This window comes from Indicator indicator, chromosome 11, assembly GCF_027791375.1.
Source record: "Indicator indicator isolate 239-I01 chromosome 11, UM_Iind_1.1, whole genome shotgun sequence".
Taxonomy (NCBI): Eukaryota; Metazoa; Chordata; class Aves; order Piciformes; family Indicatoridae; genus Indicator; species Indicator indicator.
The window spans coordinates 28,719,827-28,738,973 of NC_072020.1; positions in this window are offsets into that span (position 1 = coordinate 28,719,827).

Genomic DNA, 19,147 nt, shown 5'->3' on the forward strand with positions numbered 1-19,147 from the left:
CAAATAAAAAACATGCTACATATCAACTGTCTCACTAACTAATCCTACAATGAATACACTAAGCTGAAGGGGGTTTTGGTAACTTCATTGCCAGTATTTTTACAGTTTCATGAAAACCAGCTGTTGGATTCAAGGTTTTATTTTCACAATCTAGAGGTATCAAGCAATTTTACGTTTAAAACAGGCTTTTTGCTCTGGAACACTCAAAATGAGGACAAAACAGATTCAGACTTGAAGACTTCCTGTAAACATAATACAGAGGTAAGCTGTGTGAATCTAATAGCAACAGAATAATGCAGTTAATAATATGACAACTACAACAGAAGATCAGTTCTATCCTTTTTTTATTCCTGCAGTTTCCCATTTGAAAGGAAGCTGTGATCACTGATGGCACTCAAACTTTTTTGAGGCTGCATAGTATTTGTGGGTATCCAAACATCTGTAGGTTTTAAGTTAGTATGCACCTTTTGTTTTGCAGAAATATTGGCATAACCACAGCAAAATAGCTCCAAATACCTCAAACACAGGCAACCCATATGCATCCAAAGGAGGTAGCATCATCTATCTGTGTGACCCTCTACTGCTTTCATGCCTCCAGCCTTGGGAAGGACATTTGGAATCAGCAAATTCAAACTACTTTTTTAGATAATATTGGCCTCGTTTCTCACTGCTTCTTCCACTACCAAGCAAAACATGGCACTTCTATGAAGTAGGGGCTGGATCACACCAAGAGCTGTAATAATCCCCAGCACCACTGGATGGTAGCAGCTGTCTTCGTATGTGAAGCGGAGTAGCCTGCGGCCAGCAGCACTCCACATCCATACAAACCACAAGCGTTTCACGGAACCCACCATCTACTGAAGCTCCTGTGGATATCCAGGGCTGTGGATATCCTGCAGATGCTCTCTCACCATCCACATAACCTCTTGTTCCTCTCGAGAGGGCAGAGCATAGCAATGCTTGAGTACCACTGTTGCCATGCATGCTTGGTGGTTTCACTACAGCTGAGACAATCCTCTCCCAAGTTAAAAAAAAAAAAAAAAAAGAAAAAATAAAGCTTTTCTAGATACAAATATCACCTGGATTCCTATTAACAGAGATGTTCTTACATGGTAGTCCCAGTGAAATATACAGCAATGTAGACCTATATTCTTGTATTCACGTTTGTGAGCTGCACATATATAATTAATCACAGAATCACACAGAATCACAGAATCAACCAAGTTGGAAAAGACCTTTGAGATCTTCAAGTCCAACCTATCACCCAACACCATCTAATCAACTAAACCATGGCACTAAGTGCCTCATCCAGTCTTATTTTAAACACTTCCAGGGATGGTGACTCCACCACCTCCCTGGGCAGCACATTCTAATGGCCAGTCTCTCTTTCTGGGAAGAATTTCTTCCTACCATCCAGCCTAAACCTCCCCTGGCACAGCTTGAAACTGTCTCCTCTCAGTCTGTCACTGGCTGCCTGGGAGAAGAGACCAACCCCCACCTGGCTACAACCACCCTTCAGGTAGTTATAGATGGCAATAAGGTCTCCCCTGAGCCTCCTCTTCTCCATGATAAACAACCCTCATTGCTCTTTAATCCTAAAGAAACTCTTTTTAAGGAAGCACATGTCTTACCAAGACAAATAGCAATACCTTAAATTATTTTATCCACTGATGAGTCTGGACAGCCAGCCCACTAGCACCTGTAAGCAGTTGGTGTTGATGTTATATTCACAAGCAGAAATGCTGAGCAGGCTGTGCATGGCCCCAGTAGGGTTAATAGGACACCACAGGTATCTTTCAGCTTGCAGAAATCTTATTACTAGTAATGGATGAGCTGGGAAAACACAGCTTCTATCTCAAACACAGCTGGAGTCTGGGATCAGAAGTTACTAAAGGCACATTTCTACTTCTAAGCTGAAGGAATACCTTATGGAATGATTGGAGAAAACTAAACATAAAAGTAATGTACCTCCTTTCAAGCCCTCTAAAGCAGGCCAATGAGCTTGTAATGATGCACTGAGGTTCATTCTTACTGAGGTGACTTTAAAATCTTAACAAGCTGAGGACATTTTTCTCAAAATCACATAAATTCTTTCACACTGCTGGAGTGGTAAGCAATTTCTATATGTTTGACCACACTGTGGCTCAAGTGAGAGGCATTTCTTTTTCTGCCTGAAGCAACATAGTGTGGAAAAAAAAACCAAAACAAAACACAAGTGAACTTTATAAGGAGTGGTTTGTTTAGCAAGAGGAAGACCCTGGACCAGCAGCCAGTGAACTGTTGTAATCACCCATCACAGCAGCCCTGTGGCCTTGCCATCTGGATCTAACTGCACAAAAGTTTCAGGATCCCCTGTAGCACAGGTCAGTTAGCTGATGCTTAAAGCACCACCTAACCATGCCCTGCAGGCTTCAGCTTCAGACATTCAGCATCACTGCTGAAGAGAACCTGTTCAGGCTTTGGAATTTGGACACCAAGTTGGGAGCAGGTGTTGATCTGTTGGAGGGTAGGAAGGCTCTGCAGAGGGACCTTACCAGGCTGGATAGATGGGCAGAGTCCAACAGGATGGCATTCAACAAATCCAAGTGCTGGGTGCTGCACTTTGGTCACAACAACCCCATGCAGAGCTACAGACTGGGGTCGGAGTGGCTGGAGAGCAGCCAGGCAGAAAGGGACCTGGGGGTGCTGGTTGACAGCAGCTGAACATGAGCCAGCAGTGTGCCCAGGTGGCCAGGAAGGCCAATGGCATCCTGGCCTGCATCAGGAATAGTGTGGCCAGCAGGAGCAGGGAGGTCATTCTGCCCTGTGCTCAGCACTGGTTAGACCACACCTTGAGTCCTGTGTCCAGTTCTGGGCCCCTCAATTTAAGAAGGGTATTGAACATGTCCAGAGAGGAGCAACAAGGTGAGAGGTCTGGAGCACAGCCCTATGAGGAGAGGCTGAGGGAGCTGGGAGTGTTTAGCCTGGAGAAGAGGAGGCTCAGGGGAGACCTTATTGCTGTCTACAACTACCTGAAAGGAGGTTGTAGACAGATGGGGGTTGTCCCTTCTCCCAGGCAACCAGCGACAGAACAAGAGGACACAGTCTCAAGCTGTGCAGGGGAAGATTAGGCCCAAGGTGAGGAGAAAGTTCTTCACAGAAAGAGTAATTGGCCATTGAAATGTGCTGCCCAGGGAGGTGGTGGAGTAACCATCCCTGGTGGTGTTCAATAAAAGATCGGATGTGGCACTTGGAGCCAGGGTTTAGCTGTCAGGAGGTGTTAGGTATTAGGTAATAGGTTGGACTTGATGATCTCTGAGGTCTTTTTCCAACCTGGTTGATTCTGTGATTCTACATCATTTTGCTGTACTGCAGAATGCTCTTGTCTGACTCTAAGCCAAGCCAGAAGAAGCACAGAAACCCTGTGACCATCTTACCAAGCCTGGCTTCCACTTCATCTCTGGACATTGAGACTGCATGCTGCACTTAAGGGAAGCTGACTACCTGCAAGCCAAGTTGTCTCACACAGCCCCTGCCTGCAATTCTAGCTTGGACCAAAGAATTATTTTCTTCAGCTCAGACAGCAGCAGGACTTTTCCTCTTGAGCTGTTATTAGAGGTGGAATTGGTGGAGTTCCAGCCCATGCACTTAAAAGACATTAATGTGATTTGGGTTCTGTGTGACTCTCTCCCCTACACATGTACTCTCTGCAAAGAGGGCTGTAATTAATGCTACCCAGTGTGCTGTAGATATCATTATTTAATTAGAGTTGTTAAATTACATGGCAAAATGCAACTCCTCCTCTCCTTTCATGTGCATGAAGGGTCCCACAGACAGTAGAACCAGTATCTTCCTGGGAAGCAACCTTTTATGACAGGAGACAGGAATTGTGCGTTCCTTAACACACCACAGACAGTCTCTCCAGAGCCTGCATGTGACTGGAAACAGAAGCGAGAGTCTGAATGGCATTAAATTGCAGTTCCTCTTATAGCAAGGTCTAGAATTCTTCTAGCCCTGTTGCTGGGTCACTGCTGTCTTGCACAAGGATTACTTTTTGCCCTATTTCATTCCTCATTATATTTATTTCCAAGTCATAAGTTTGGTCAATGTACAGAGATGTGACTGTCAAATGTCCAATCAGCATGACAACAGGACACCAATCATCTGAAACAAGGAAAAAAAAACTTTTGGGCACATTTTAAGATTCTATGAACTTAAAACCTGATCTCACTAGCATATCCAACCCTCCAGGAACACAGATTTCAGTACTGTATCTATGTTTCCAGCTTGCTTGGTACCTGAATAGAATCCCTTCCCTGCAAGCATTTACCTACTGAAGTTGGTTTCTTTACTGAAGTTGTTTCCTTTACATCAAACTGATCTTCTCTAAGAGCTATACATCTTTCTTTCTCTGGTTCAAAAGTACTGGTTCTGCTTCAGCACACCAAGTAATTTTATTCTGTAACACAATTGTAGAGTGCAAGGAAATGAGAGGGGGTAGCTTCTCCATCTGGCAGATGATCCTCAGAAGTGGAAAAGAAGATGTGCAGGCTTATGCTATTAAACTTTTTTTGAGTTCAAATGGAATCCAGCTGTTTGGGATCCACAACATTCTTGCAGTGTAACTGCTCACAGTATGTATACTTTCAAACCTTTTATTTTTGTTTTCTTTAATTGCTGGGGCCTGAGATCATAAACGCCTCCGTCTTTCAAATGCGAAGTGCAGCTCTTGGTAATTTGTTCTAATCAACTGCAGTAAGAAATGTCTGCTCCATAACCTTGGAGACTTTTTCTCTCCCCTGACGACAGAATAGACTTCTTGCAAAAAAAAAAAAACAAAACCAAAACCAACAAAACCCCAACAAAAACCATCTGGTTTGAATTGAACATCAAATTGCAGTTACTTTAAGTGCCAACTATTAAATTACTTCAAATGTTTTATGTTTGAACATGATTTTTCTAGACAACTAAATTTTTTAACTGTAGCACAAATATACATGTAAAATTACTTCAGAAGGTTAATTCCCTTGAATACACTTTTTTGTTGTTTTTTTCTTAAATAATTTGCAGTATCTCAAGTCACCATTTTTGCTTTCCATTTAAAGAAATTATTATCCACAGAGTTTTTTTGTACAACCCAATATGCCTCAGCAGATGGCAAGAGGCAGAAAACCTCTGTCTAGAACTCAGGGAGTTGATTCTGAACTCTGTGACATAGAAAAGGATTTTCAAGACTATCCAGAACCCACTGCATCAAGCCAGAAAATCACATGGACCAAAATTACAGTCCACAGTTTGATCAGGAAGCTCAACATTAACCCCATCTGAAAAACCAACCCCCTTTATTTATCCATTTACCTGTTTTCTGGAGATGAGCCTTGCAGTCTCCTTTGCATGACATCATTTCAAATTTTCAGCTTTATATAAAGGCTGCTATTTTCCTTAATACCTTAGTACTTTCCTTATTTCCTTGTATTTTCCTTAATACTACCTAGCTCTTAATCTACCACGTTTTTGCATGGCAGATTTTTCTACATTTTTTGGTTTTTTTCAGTTTTTCTTTAGTGTGTTTCCAGCCCTTTCAGTCACAGGGAATACTTTAAAAGAAAAAAAAAAAAAAGGGAAAAAAACCCCAAACCAAACCAGTACAATTGAAACTATTAAATGCAAATTAAAATAAACACCAAATCCACTCTTTTGCTAACACTTGTGATTTCTGAATCATTGGAGTTGACAGTGTTGCTGAGGCTTCTTTATGCTGCTGCAGGGAGGTAAAAAAAAAAAGTGAACATCTTATTGATTGTGAAAGGGCTCTAAAAGGGCACAGGGAAAGTGTGAGTGAAAACTGTTTTTCGTATCCCCTTCTCAGTGTTTCTGCAAACCACTCCTTCCAAACAAAATGGAGTAACTCCAAGTGCAGGCCAATACTATCATCATTCACTTCACCTTCCCAGACAGTGAGCAAAGTAAATCCCCAAGCAGACTTGATGCCCCAAAGAGTTGAAATTAAAAGCACAGGTGACTGCAGCTGGGCAAATTGCTGGCAATTACTCTGGTGACTTCTAAATTGGAACTGACCCAGCCTCAGTGGTTGTCTCTGCTTGTGTGTTCTCCAAAGGTGATTGTAATTGTGGTGATGATAAGATTACTCTGAGGAGGAAGTAGTAATTGCAAAGGTGGGGCCACCTGATCAGAAGTTCCCATGTTTTTTAGATGGCTGTTTCTAACACTGGCTCTGGGTTTAGCAACAATGTTTGAATATGAAAACACAGATCAGCCTTCAAGTTCACTGAGAAACAAGAGGGAAGCTTGGTCACAACAAAAACCTCTTGATTTTTTACAGGCACAGCATGGGAAAAAAGGTGACTTTATAGACAGTAGATAGGAAGAATGACTTCATTTACTACAGGTTGCTGCAAGTGATCTCAGCAGGCTTAAGAGCCACAAAATTGAAATTCATCTAGGACTACGAAGAGAACACTATCATTCTGGGGAAGCAAACCCAACTGGCTCCACCACTGCTAGACATTGAGAGTGCCTAGACAATGGATGTATTTGATTTTCACTGAGTGAATTTCAGCAGCACATACCCTCCAGTGTATGGGATTATGGAGAAAACCTACATGTCTTCAACTAGCAGTTCTGCTTGTAGCTCAGGTGAAAACAGCTTCAGTTATTACTTAATGCAAATGAATATGGCTGAAAACACAGAGTTACAGATGTTGAAGGAGGTTGGAAGAGACCTCTGGTCATCTGGTCCAACCCCCCTGTTCAAGCAGGGCCACATAAAGCCAGTTTCTCAGGATCATGTTTAGACAGTTTCTGGCAATCACAGGATCATAGGATGTTAGGGGTTGAAAGGGACCTCTGGAGATCATCAAGCCCAACCCCCCTGCCAGAGCAGGACCATAGAATCCAGCACAGGTCACACAGGAATGCATCCAGAAGGGGCTTGAAAGTCTCCAGAGAAGGAGACTCCACAACCTCCCTAGGCAGCCTGTTCCAGTGCTCTGTGACCCTCACAGTGAAGAAGTTCCTCCTCATGTTGAGGTGGAACCTCCTGTGCTGCAGTTTCTATCCATTGCCCCTTGTCCTATCACAGGGTGCAACTGAGCAGAGCCTGTCCCCTCCTTAAGTGGGGACTTAGGTCCTGTAGGCAGTGCCCCTTCTCATCAGAAGGATCCAGAGTGCTTCCAGCCTGAGCTGAGAGCTGAAGAAGCAGTCTGGGACCAAAGGTGGTGACATCCAGTCAATACTGTTTGTACCTACATATCCTAACAAGCAGATAATATTCTCAAATACCTATTCAGCTACCCAAGGCAATTTTAAAAAGAAGATTAATTACTTTCTTTCCACTTTTTCATCAAAATTCATCTGCTTGGTTAGTGTTAACAGTAAAAGGGGGAAAAAAAAAGATAAGAACCTACAAGATCTCAGTTTTCTGCTGGGATGTATTACTATTCACTGAAAGCTGTGCCGAAGTAGGACCCAGTGGGCATAATGAGTGAAAGAAAGGGAGAAAAAAAAAAAAAAGATACAAAGATAAAAATAGCATATGGGACACATTTTAAAGACTGTATTCATGTCTGTGCTCCCTTCTCTCTATCACTGGTTCCAAAAATTCAACTACTATTTTGAACATCCAGTACAGCTTTCTCATTCAGTCAGTGTCTCTGGCCTTAGAAAGTCTATAGAGGGCTTGGCTATTACTGATCTCTGACTTTGAATAGAAAAGCAGGAGGTCCAAGGAGGATGGGTGTGTGCAGGAAGCCTGCACAGTGCCTGCAGTGAAGAGTCCACCTGTTTAAATGGATGCTAAAATGCTTGCCTGAAGCTCTTCTTAAAGCTAAGCCTGGCAGATTCTCCAGGAGTGCACACCAGTTAAACTCTCAGTCTTGGAAACTCCTCCTCTGAGGCCAAATCTTTCCTGAAGAGCTCTTCTACCAATCCAGGCAAGCCAGACACTGTGGAGAATTGTTCCACCTCTGCACACTCTGCATGAGACCTTCACCAGAAGCAGAGGAAGAAGATCCCATTCACTCTGGAAAAGCATTACCTTCCTGGCTTACAGCTGAAATAAGAACTGAGATTTAATCCTATGTATCTGCCTGCAAATCACCATCTTTCTCATAAGCAGAAGAGCAACTTGACGTAAAGTCCACCTACATTTGCTAAAAATTATCCTGCAACATCTACCCAACACCACCTTTACCCTGATGGGAGTTTAAATATATACTTCATTCAGCAGTGTAAGTTTCTTGTGACATTCAACAGCTTTTAAAGAAATTGCTTTTTTTTCCAGTAAATGTGATATGTGCCATTCCTTGTGAGTTAACAGCATCAGACTTTGCTGCTGGAGGTAGCAGCCTGCAATGTGGATGGATGGACCCTTTTTTCCCAAGAAAACTTCTGCCACCAGTGATCTCTGACTACTCAAGCATGCAGGTTGGCAAGGGGGATTGTTGGGTGGAGTGAGTGTTGAAACATTGATGTTCCCTTCTTCTAAGATACCTGGATCAAACAGGGAGCTTTTTCTCCTGGCTATTAGACAGGGATGTAAGAGTGGAATAATTCCTCAGGCTATAACAACCCTATGAGCATTTCTGACCTTGAATTTTCATCACCTGATCAAAGGTTCTGCTTGCTGCATCCCTTTCATCCTCACCAAGCCCTTGTTTGGCTGTCATCTTTATTGTCACTGTAGTTTTGTCTCCAGGCAAAAAAAGTGTCCCTCTATTTTTTTTCTCATCTTTGTCCTGGTCTTGAAGCTACAGTTTGTCCTCTGGGCTTCTTGCCCACCCACACTGTGGTGGAAATGTCTATGTCCTCATGCCTTCCCATCCTGCTTGCAGCTGCTCCGCTCTGGAAAGCAGGAGAAGTCTACCCTTGAATCCCCTCCAATTAGGAGAAGCCTGCAGGTGTTCAGCACTTGCACACAAGGAAAGACTCCAAGATCTAATCATGAGGAACTGCTGTGGACAGAAAGCAGCAGCAGCAAGGCAGCTGAAGGCATGTTTCAACAGTTAGAGAATAACCCGTCATGTTGAACAACCAGTTTGAGCAAACCAAAAACTACCCCTACTGCACTGAAGGTCTAAAAATGGAACCTCCTGAAGTAACTCCTTGGTGTACAGACCTACAGCATAATAATCCAAATCATCTTAATAATAAATACTTGCATTTGTCGTCCCTTCCCTGATGACTGCTTGATCTGTTCACTTTTTAGTGTGATCACAGATCTGTCATTTGCTTACTACAGCTGACTATTCCTGTTATTTGTGCATTGCCATTCATGGATGCAAATAAATAGCCTAATGATCCCATCAAACAGCAGCATGGAGAGGCAATATATACTAGGAAGCAATCCTATTACCCAGCATGTGCTGGTTGAGCAGATGGAAGGGATGAACATCCACCAGCAAACAGGACTTTTATTTCAACAGCATTCTGGCTTGTGCTAACTTCACCTCACTGGGAAACTACTGTTTGTTTTCCTTCCCCAGCTTTGCTCAGTGCACCAACAAGGGAGTCACAGATTTACCCAAGCACAGGGAAGCTTAAAATCCACACAGTGTTTTAAAGAAATATGTGAAAAAATATTCAAAGCCAGTGAGTGTTAACATGCAACAAGAACATTGACACCAACACTGCAGTCCACTGGGGATAGTTTCTTCTTAAGAAACAGCTTTTGAAAGAAAACCCTTTCCCACATAACGTTTTCTAGTCGTTTGTTTTTCTTCATCCTCTCCTGTTTTATTGCTGCATGAGATAGCTCTTGTCAGGAGAATCTAGCCAGGCTTCAAGAGCTGCCAAATTACAGAGGCCTCAGGTTTTTCACAGTTAGTTGTTCTTTTCACTGCTGGACCCTTCTAAAGCAGATGAGATTGAATTAATATGTTTTTACTGTATTTGTTCCTCTGCTCTGCTGTTTCCCATGGCCTAGAAGAGGAAGTCTGACTGCCAAGTGTTTTCTCATTTTGTTTAATCTGATACAAAAGGTCAGCTCAAGTATCCTTTTGGTATTTGCTCTAGAGCTGAGTATAATAGGTGGCAATCCCAAGAAGAATGCATGTTGCTAAACTTCAGTGATGTTTGGGTTTTTAGATACAAACAGATGTTTCCTTTTGGTAGCTTCATTTTCCGTGTGATATTCCAAGAAGCAGAATGGGTGTAGTTGAATCCCAGATGAACATTTTCCAAAAATTAATCCGATTTACACACTGCATCTCAGATTATGAGGACAAAACTTCACAATAAAGTGAGACAGATCAATAACTGATTTGTTTACTCAGACTCCTGTTTAAATAGACTGTCAATTCTTCTTAATATTCACAGCTAATTTTTTGCAGCAGAAGCAGGAAAACAGAAAGATTGGCTCACATTCAGGTCTGATGCAGATCCACTAAAATTAGCAAAAACTGGTCTGGCCTTGGGACCCATTGTGCTACACCAGTTTGATATAGTGCATTTACACTGAGGAAACAATTTTAGGATTAAAAATTAAATCAGGAGTAAAAATAAAAACAACTGTGGGTTGATGCTGTAATCCAGCAGTCTAAATTTGCAGCAATATATATAAACACAGTTTTAGTTACATCCCTGCTGTTCTCCAAAACAATCCCTCTTGCAAAATGATAATTACCTTCATGCAATAATAAAGTTAATAAAGTCTTCCTGGGTACATTGAGAGAGCTTCAGTCCTTGCAGGAAAATACATCCAATTCCAAGATTTTCAGATGCAAACTATTTGCTCTTTGGAAGTTTTGCATTTATGGGTCAGGTATAATGAATGACTTTACATGGAAAAAGTGAGTCAGAAAAACTCCACTTACTTCTTTAGACAAGTAAATTGGGAATTTGAGGACATAAAAAGGGCAGAGAAAATATGAAATAAAGACTGTTTGAAATGTTTCAGCATTACAGTGAAGCAGGTACAGCATCAATTCTAACTCCTGACCTCAAAACACATAGAGGTCATTACAGTAGCTTTGGCAGCTCTGCTATAATGACCCAGTCACCACAATCCTGATGTTTAAAAACCTAATCAGGTAAAGAAAGAGGGGACATGGATGGGGCCTATTATACAGCAGGAAACAAGCAAAACAAGAAGCAAAAATCCACCAAAGTCTTCTGAGAAATGCAGGCATCAGTGCACAGAGGGGTGGCACGGGAGAGTGGGACTGCTTTGCAGGGACCACGGAGAGAATGCTGCCTAAAATGAGATTAGTGCATTTGAGAATTATGCCAGATTCAGAATTCCTCTCTATACTGTGTATGAATCACTCATGGTTTGAATAGTCAAATTCATGAATAAAAATTCTTTTTCTGACTGCTCCAATCAGATTCTGATCACTGTAGATCCAAAGGGCAGTGTTTGAGAAGCAGGCAGCTTGGTGATATGAAAACATATACAAGTAATAAAAGCTCTACCATTGACCCATATGTCAGGAATTTACCTCTTAAGAAACTCAGGAAACTAGTTTCAAAAGTCTGACAGCTTCTAGCCTCTCAAGAGCCGTTCTGAAGAATCAGACCAAACTATAGATTGCTGGGACTGTCTGCCTGCATTATCATCAGCTGAGTGGTAAACCCTTAGACGAGAAACATATTTTCTAAATCCATAATCCTTCTTCTCTTGTATTTTGTTGATACTACATCAAAACAATTCTACACATACTGGCAGCTCTGGAGAGAAATGCAATCTGAGTGGCTACTGTTAGTCAGGACCAGGTCGAAACACAGGTACAAAACTTAACACTTCGTTACAGATCACAAAGGGAGACAAAAGGCAGCAAATCATGATACAGGGATAAACTGGGATGATAACATGTGTTTGGACAGTGATCTGTGTAATAACCACAACGTTGAACTTGAATGCCTCTCTAATTCTCTATTTTCCGTATTTTCTTAGGCGTCGTATTTTCTAAGCACCTACAGCTTCTCAGACACATTGGATGCTCATATTCCAGTCACTCTTCCTCTATTAACCCAAAAACCTGTAGCAAAATGGAGAAGGAAAATAGAACAGGGAAGAAGATGAAGAACATTTGGGGAAAAAAAACACAAACAACCAACCCCCCCCCCAACACAACACAACACAATTAAAATAACTGCTTAGTCCTAAAGGTATAAAATCAATTCTAGTGATATTTTCCACATGTCCAAGTTTTGTACAGTTCCCAACCTGAACAGCCAAATTATTATTCCAGTGCATAGACAATTTGGTCCTGCCACTATTGTCACTACTGACAGACTTTGGCAAATAGTGTATTTGCAAAGCTCTAATCCATCAGTTATTTACCACAGAAAAAAATGAAACCCAACCCAACCAACCAACAGCAACAACAAAAATAACTCAACCAACCAACAAACAAAAAACCCCAACAAACCAACCAAACAAAAATACCAAAAAGAAAAACCCCAAATCTGTTCTGGTTGTTAGAGCTTGGCTGTGTTTGAAAGGCTGGGAGAATTGAATTCTCCTGTTTCATAAGCAACTGTCCATCGGGGTGTAAGTGATGAGAACAGCAGCGGTTTTACAGTTACAGTTGTGCTCTTTGGAAATGTAGGTGATTTTAGCAGGTTGGATCAAAACATCTGATCAGGCTGAAGTTCAGGAACTCCTTAGGTGCACTTGCAAGTGCAAATATAAATAACAAACGAACCCAAAATCTAAGTAGGTCAGTATCACTACAAGCTAGCAGTTTGGAATTCATTAGTGGTTTCCACCTGGGACATATTACAAATACCTCTAAATAAAATATATGAGAGAGTGTTTTAACTGAATGAAGTGTATCCAGTTGCATATTACAGACACCTCAAAGAGCTGTTAGCACCTTCAGCAAACTGACAGTTACTTCAATCTGTGCTGACTTCAGTTTTACAGAGGAAAAGTAAGGAGGCTTTGTCTCTGAAAATAGCAGGTTTTTTGATGCTGCCTTTGGTGTGAAACCTTTTTATAACTCTCCAATTATGAAATTAGCTTAGGTCAAATATATGTTGTAGAATAAATAACATTCTTAGCCATTCCAGTGAAAAAGATGCTGACTCTGAACCTCCATTCCAATTTGAGCCACGGAAATGGAAATGTCTTTAGTTCTTGCTGGACAACTGCAGTCTCAGGTTCTTAGGGATACATTCCGGCAGGAAAACCAGAAGCCTCTGCACTTTCCTTTGTGCCAGCAGAATAGTACCAGTAGGGTCCTACTGAATGATTACCACAAGTCATACAATAACTTCAGTTTAAGCAGTACTTATTTAAAATTCATGTTCTCTTTCCTTTTCTAAGAGCAGACTCTACTTCAAATGGCTGATATCTCTTATTTCAAACCAGATAAAACGACACCCCCCCCCCCCAAACTCCCATTACATGGAATTTTTTAAATGAGGGAAGAAATAACAAATAACCAGGCTGAACAGAATGTCCCTAATCTGTTCCAGAAAATGCAGTGCCAAAGAGTGAGATGCTAGAAGGAGGTAGTGCGCTACCAGTCAGAGCAGTCAGGGAGAAGGCACAAGCAGCAGAGCAGAACTGTACTGCAAGGATCCCAGCACCTGCATCAGGTTTACAGGAACTACTGGCAAGTTTAAGATTTGTTGGCACATTTACTACTTCCTTAATTTTCACATTGAACTCAGTGAGCACAGTAAGCTCTGAGTTCTGCCACTGTTACGTCATAAAGTTGCAACAGGTTGCAAAATTTTATGTTGATACCTAATGCAGGAGTGCTGCTGGGATAAAGAAAACTGAAGGTTTTGATGACATATTTTAAATAAGCAGATCCTTTTTTGATTCTTCTTCTTTTCTAAAATTAACACTGAATTTTAGGGTACAGATCTACAATATAGTTAATTTCTTTGCTACAGGACTATTAATGATGGGTACCGACATTAAGAGTCTTGAAATCACTCTCACAGAGTGAAAACAGAAGAAGGATCAAGCTGTAGTGGCACAAAAAATGACATGTTAAAGCATCTGCTGTATGTATGGAACAACACTTCAGATTGTCTCATAAATCTAACATATGATCCTTGTCTTGCAGTGTACTTGTCCAAGATTTAGATCATGACATAGTAAAGGCAAATAAACCATGTTATACTTCAGTTATAAATAAAACAAGTTGTTTTTTACTTTTCCTGAAAGCATGCTTGTTCTAAGTATGTTTCTCTAGAGTAATATTATTTATGAGCTTTCATCTGATAGGTATCACCACTGAATTCTCTCCCTTATTTCAGATTGTTTACAGTAGTCAGATATGGGCTGTGACTGTACTAAGTAACTCAATATTTAAACTGAATTTTAACCTGGACTGCACTGGAACAGGCTGCCCAGGGAAGTGGGGAAGTCATATCCCTGTGTGGATGTGGTGCTTAAGGACATGGTTTAGTGATAGACTTCACTGTCCAAGGCTAATGGTTGGACTCAATGATCTTAAAGTTTTTTTCCAACCTAAACAATCCTATGATTATCTTTCTCTGTATTATTTTTCTCTGTTGCATGTATCCAGGCCTTTCTGTAATTTTAAAATAGCTTCTAAATATTTACTACAACTAAACATAGACTAAACTAATAACAATAAAACAAACTGCACATGAGAGGCTAAACGAAACAGGGAAATTCTGGCTAACAGGACTTCTGCCAACAACTTCACAAAAAGTTTTTTCTGCTTGAAATTCAGGTCTCATAATCAAGTCTTTTTTTTTTTTTCTCATCTCACATGGCAAAATAAAATTAACTAGATTAGACCAGACTGATGCATAAAGTGCCTGTTTTACAGTAATGCATTTATACCATAGCAAGAAGGCACAGTTGTGGCCCAGCATGATTGTTTTGTTGGTCATCCATTCTCACAAGATGATAAAAAATAAACCCCTCAATTCACAACCTCTGAGCACTTGCTACATTACAAAGTGGCAGACATGCTGACTGACAGATGTTTGGTTCAGATTCCTTTCTGGTACAGGTTCCACGTGGATTGATCTCCAAAGAGCAGAATTTTGAAATACTGAATATACAAAAAAAATTGGAATATGCATTTTGAAAATATGTTTGTCTGAACATGATAAAAAAAACTTTGTTAAAGTAAGGAATAGCATTATACCTATTTATCTGAAGTCAAGAGACACCATTTAAAGTATTAGCTAAGCTCTGCTACTTTTAACAGTACCTCAATTTTCTTTGTTGCTCTCAGTATCTTTTAAGAATTTTCTGTGTAGGGACTTCCTCATCCCTGGGCAAATATCTTAAGTCTATGATATAAAATTATTACACATAGATTATCAGTTTAAATTTACCTTTAAAAATGAGATACTCATCACACTATAAATACTCATAGATTCGAGTGTCACGATCCTTCTTCATTAGTAAATATCTCATATGTTTTCAGGCAGTTTTCTTCCAGCTATTTATTCATACTCTATTATTCATTTTAATTCTTACAGCCTTATTTGTAAAGACAAATGAGGTACAGACTTCTTTTAAAAAAATTATCAAGAAGCATCTATATAAATAAATTATTGTACAATGATATTAAGATAAATATTTGTATTTAAAGACAATTGACTATTTTTTTTTCTACAGGAATTTAATTTCTATGGGAATTAAAGCATGCTCTTGAGAAAACTCAACTTTTTATGGAGAAAAACACAACAGCAGTATTTGGACAGGCTGCCAAAACTATGCTATATTTAGCAAGGAGCAAAAAACAACAAATCCAGCATCCAGCACTCAGTTTCCTTACATTTATTCCCCATTTCCACTTGACAAAAAAAAAATAAAAATCAGATTATGTATCAATATTTATGTAGTAACTCGTCTCAAAAGAGTTGCACAGATGAAAAATGGAGTACATCATTATGCACACATAATTTGGTGGATTTGATTTTTTAAAATCTTTTTTTTTAAACCAAAGTTTCACTTATGGACCTCATACAACATATGCAAACCCTTGGTGGCCAGACAAACATGAATTAGTGTGAGCAGCCAGGGTTTTGGAAATGAAGTAGTATTCCTCTTGCTCACTGAAGGAGTTTCCTGCAAATATATATACTGTCATGAAAACAAATTATGTTTTGTGGACTTCATCCACTCCAATCTAACTGTAAGCTTGCTAGCTAAATAAATATCCTGATGGGACTGGAGTAGAATGGGTTTTTAGCTCCCAACCCCTTATTTTCCAAACCTCTCTCAGGGAAGAGCAGACAGGAAAGTGCACAAGAGATATATATAATTTAGCAGGACCCTTCCAAGATAATAACATGGTTCAAAGGATGATGGTACTTTAAAAAGGTGGCATCTGCAGTGCAGTGTGAAAACTTAAGACGGCACCACAAAGAAATCTGTCTTTGTATAACTCCCACTGTGTTAACACAGGCTCCAACAGTCAAAGGGTGCTTTTCAGCAAGGGGTTTTCATGCACACACAGACTTTTGCTGACACCACTACAGCCCTGTTGCCTTCAGATTATTTCTCTCAGCTCTCTGCTGTAATGTCAATGTTTCTAGGTTCTCATACAGAAGTCTTAAGTGGTTTTGGGTTTGCAGGTTAATGATTTTCCAATAAAGGTCTATCTGCTACACAGAATTGCCGTATTCTGAATGAATAGTGAATGAATAGTCAAGATTTTCTTGTACTTCAGATGAGAGTGCCAAGACCATTTGAGATTAAGCAGCTTTCCATATTTGATACTTGACTGTTTTTTCCTGTCAACTGCACCTCCAGATTTTGTCCCTTCCAACACTTGTGCAAGTTGAACAGAATCAAAGAAACTGAGCTTGATGAAAAATAAAGGAGAAGAAAGGTACTAAGAAAGGTTATTTTCCAGGAGGATCAGTTTTGCAGTTCACCTTCCAGCTGCACAAACAGTGCCAGCTGACTGGAGTGAAGGGTCAGGGCTTGGTGGGGGGAGTGGGAAGAGGCTACAGAACCAAGCAGCATGGTCACCGGGATGTCCTGGTACCTTTTTGCAGACCTCCCCAGCAGTGGTCTGGGACAAGATGATGGGAAAATATTCTGGCAATTTTCAGCCTTTGCTAGGTAGCATGCTCAGTAATTACTTACAGAAGAACAACACTCAGCTCGCTCTTCCCCAAGCTGCATGGATTCCAGGATAGGACAGGGCAGTAAAACTCTATTTCTGGTAGAAGGACAAACATTTTGAGCACAAAAATAATGGCAGATTCATCCATTGAGAAAGGGTTGTTTTTACAGTCATTCTTTATAAAGAAGTTTATTTTTAAAATGACCCCAAAATATATAAATACTACTAGCAAAAATAGGCACGCAGTATTTGTATCATTCAGCCACTGAATGTCACTGATGTTTTCCTTCCTCAACCACCTGCTACACAGCTCCTCTCCTGCAAAAAAAAGCTGCAAGTAACATCTGCACAAAAAGTATTTCTAGGGTTGCAGATTGTGTAACTTTTAAGAAATCACCATCTTTGTTGTCGTTGTTGTTGTGTAGATCTATATAACTACCCCTCCTAGGCTGGCACAAAAAAACATTTCCATTGCATGCATCCATATGTTTCTATACATTCATTGACTTCTTAGAACAACACATGTATCCTCAACGTGACGTTAGCCTGACACTACTGAAAAATCATCCTCATAACTGTAACTTCCAACAAGCATAAAATACCTATGCTATTCCAAACAATCATTATTTTTCTATTTCTCTTATAAAGTATCATTATTTCACTGACATAACAGCATCTTATTAGTCTATGTAGGGACAGTGTTCTACCTGTTGCAGAACTGACCATTTTCATTATTTTCGTGTTTGCACCACACAAACACATTACAACCAAAACAGAAAACACAATGGATGGGGAAAAGACACGAGAACGAATGATGAAGCACTGTCAGCAGTCCTATGAAACATCAGTGCTAGTAACAGGAAGAACTTGTAGTCAGTCAGTGATTGAATAGTGATGTGTTATGAGATACAACCTAAAACATTAGTTTTCTTTCAGCAAATTGATTTATTGACATAATTGATTATAACCATGTACAGCATCTATGCATCTCCCATTGGAAGAATATCCAGTGATAGAGCTAACGTTAGTGTGATACACAGCTTTACTCAGTACCCCCACTGCATTTCTAACAACAAACAATGGTGTATTCCACAGTCATAAATGGCCAAAAGCATCAAGATGTCCAAAAGAACAGAAAATTAACATTTTAAACAAAGAAATAAAACCTGATCCTGGGTTCCTTCAGTTTTAATTGCATCAAACATTGTGCCTTTAAGCTATGAATTTTAGTCTTTACACTGACAGCTGAGTTTGGCCCCTGATACTCATGAAAACTACTGCCTGTCAAAATGAAATCCCAAAGGGCTTTTTGCTACTGACACAAGAATCAAGACTTTTTTTTCTCCATTTAAAAGGTAGAGATTAAGGCAAACAATCTCTACACTCTCTCCTCCTACTTGAAGACTGAATAAAATTCCTTCAGAACATGAAGTCTTTCCTCTCCATTCAGTTGCTGAACTTCAACTGAAGGTACCACTTACTATGGTGTCTTTTGTAAACACTTGTTCGTGTGGAAAAAAAGAAAAAAGAAAAAAATGGAACAAAAAGAAAACTTCCCAAATTGCTTACATGCAATTATGGTAATAAAAAACTCATAGTCACAAATACCTCAGGTCAGCAATGAATGCATTACAAGGAGACAAATGTCTCCATAGTCCACTAACACTTCCTTCAAAGCTATTCAGTTTCACAAGAGTTCATCTGAGGTTGCACATTAAATTCAGAGGAGCAGAAGTAGCATTAATGGTCTAAAACAACTTACCAAACTCCCTCTAAAACATTTGCATTTAAAGTGTAACCCCTGTTTATACCTTTTACATTAGCTTATTTCTAGACTACACAGAGAGAATTATTAATGTAAACTAAGCCACCATATTTTGTAGCAACACAACCACATTCTGTAAATATTTAGGAAAGTCGAAAAGTCCAAGAAAGCAGAAAGCAACTGATCACAAAACCATTAGCATTGCTCTAAAAACAATGGTAAAAATCAAATTAAAAACTCCAACCAAACAAACCAACCCAAACCCAACTCAAACATATACTACTGTGTAAGGGTTTAAGTTCAGCACTACTCACTCAGCTACACAAAACACAGAATCTAGATTAATATACAAAAATGTTTTATT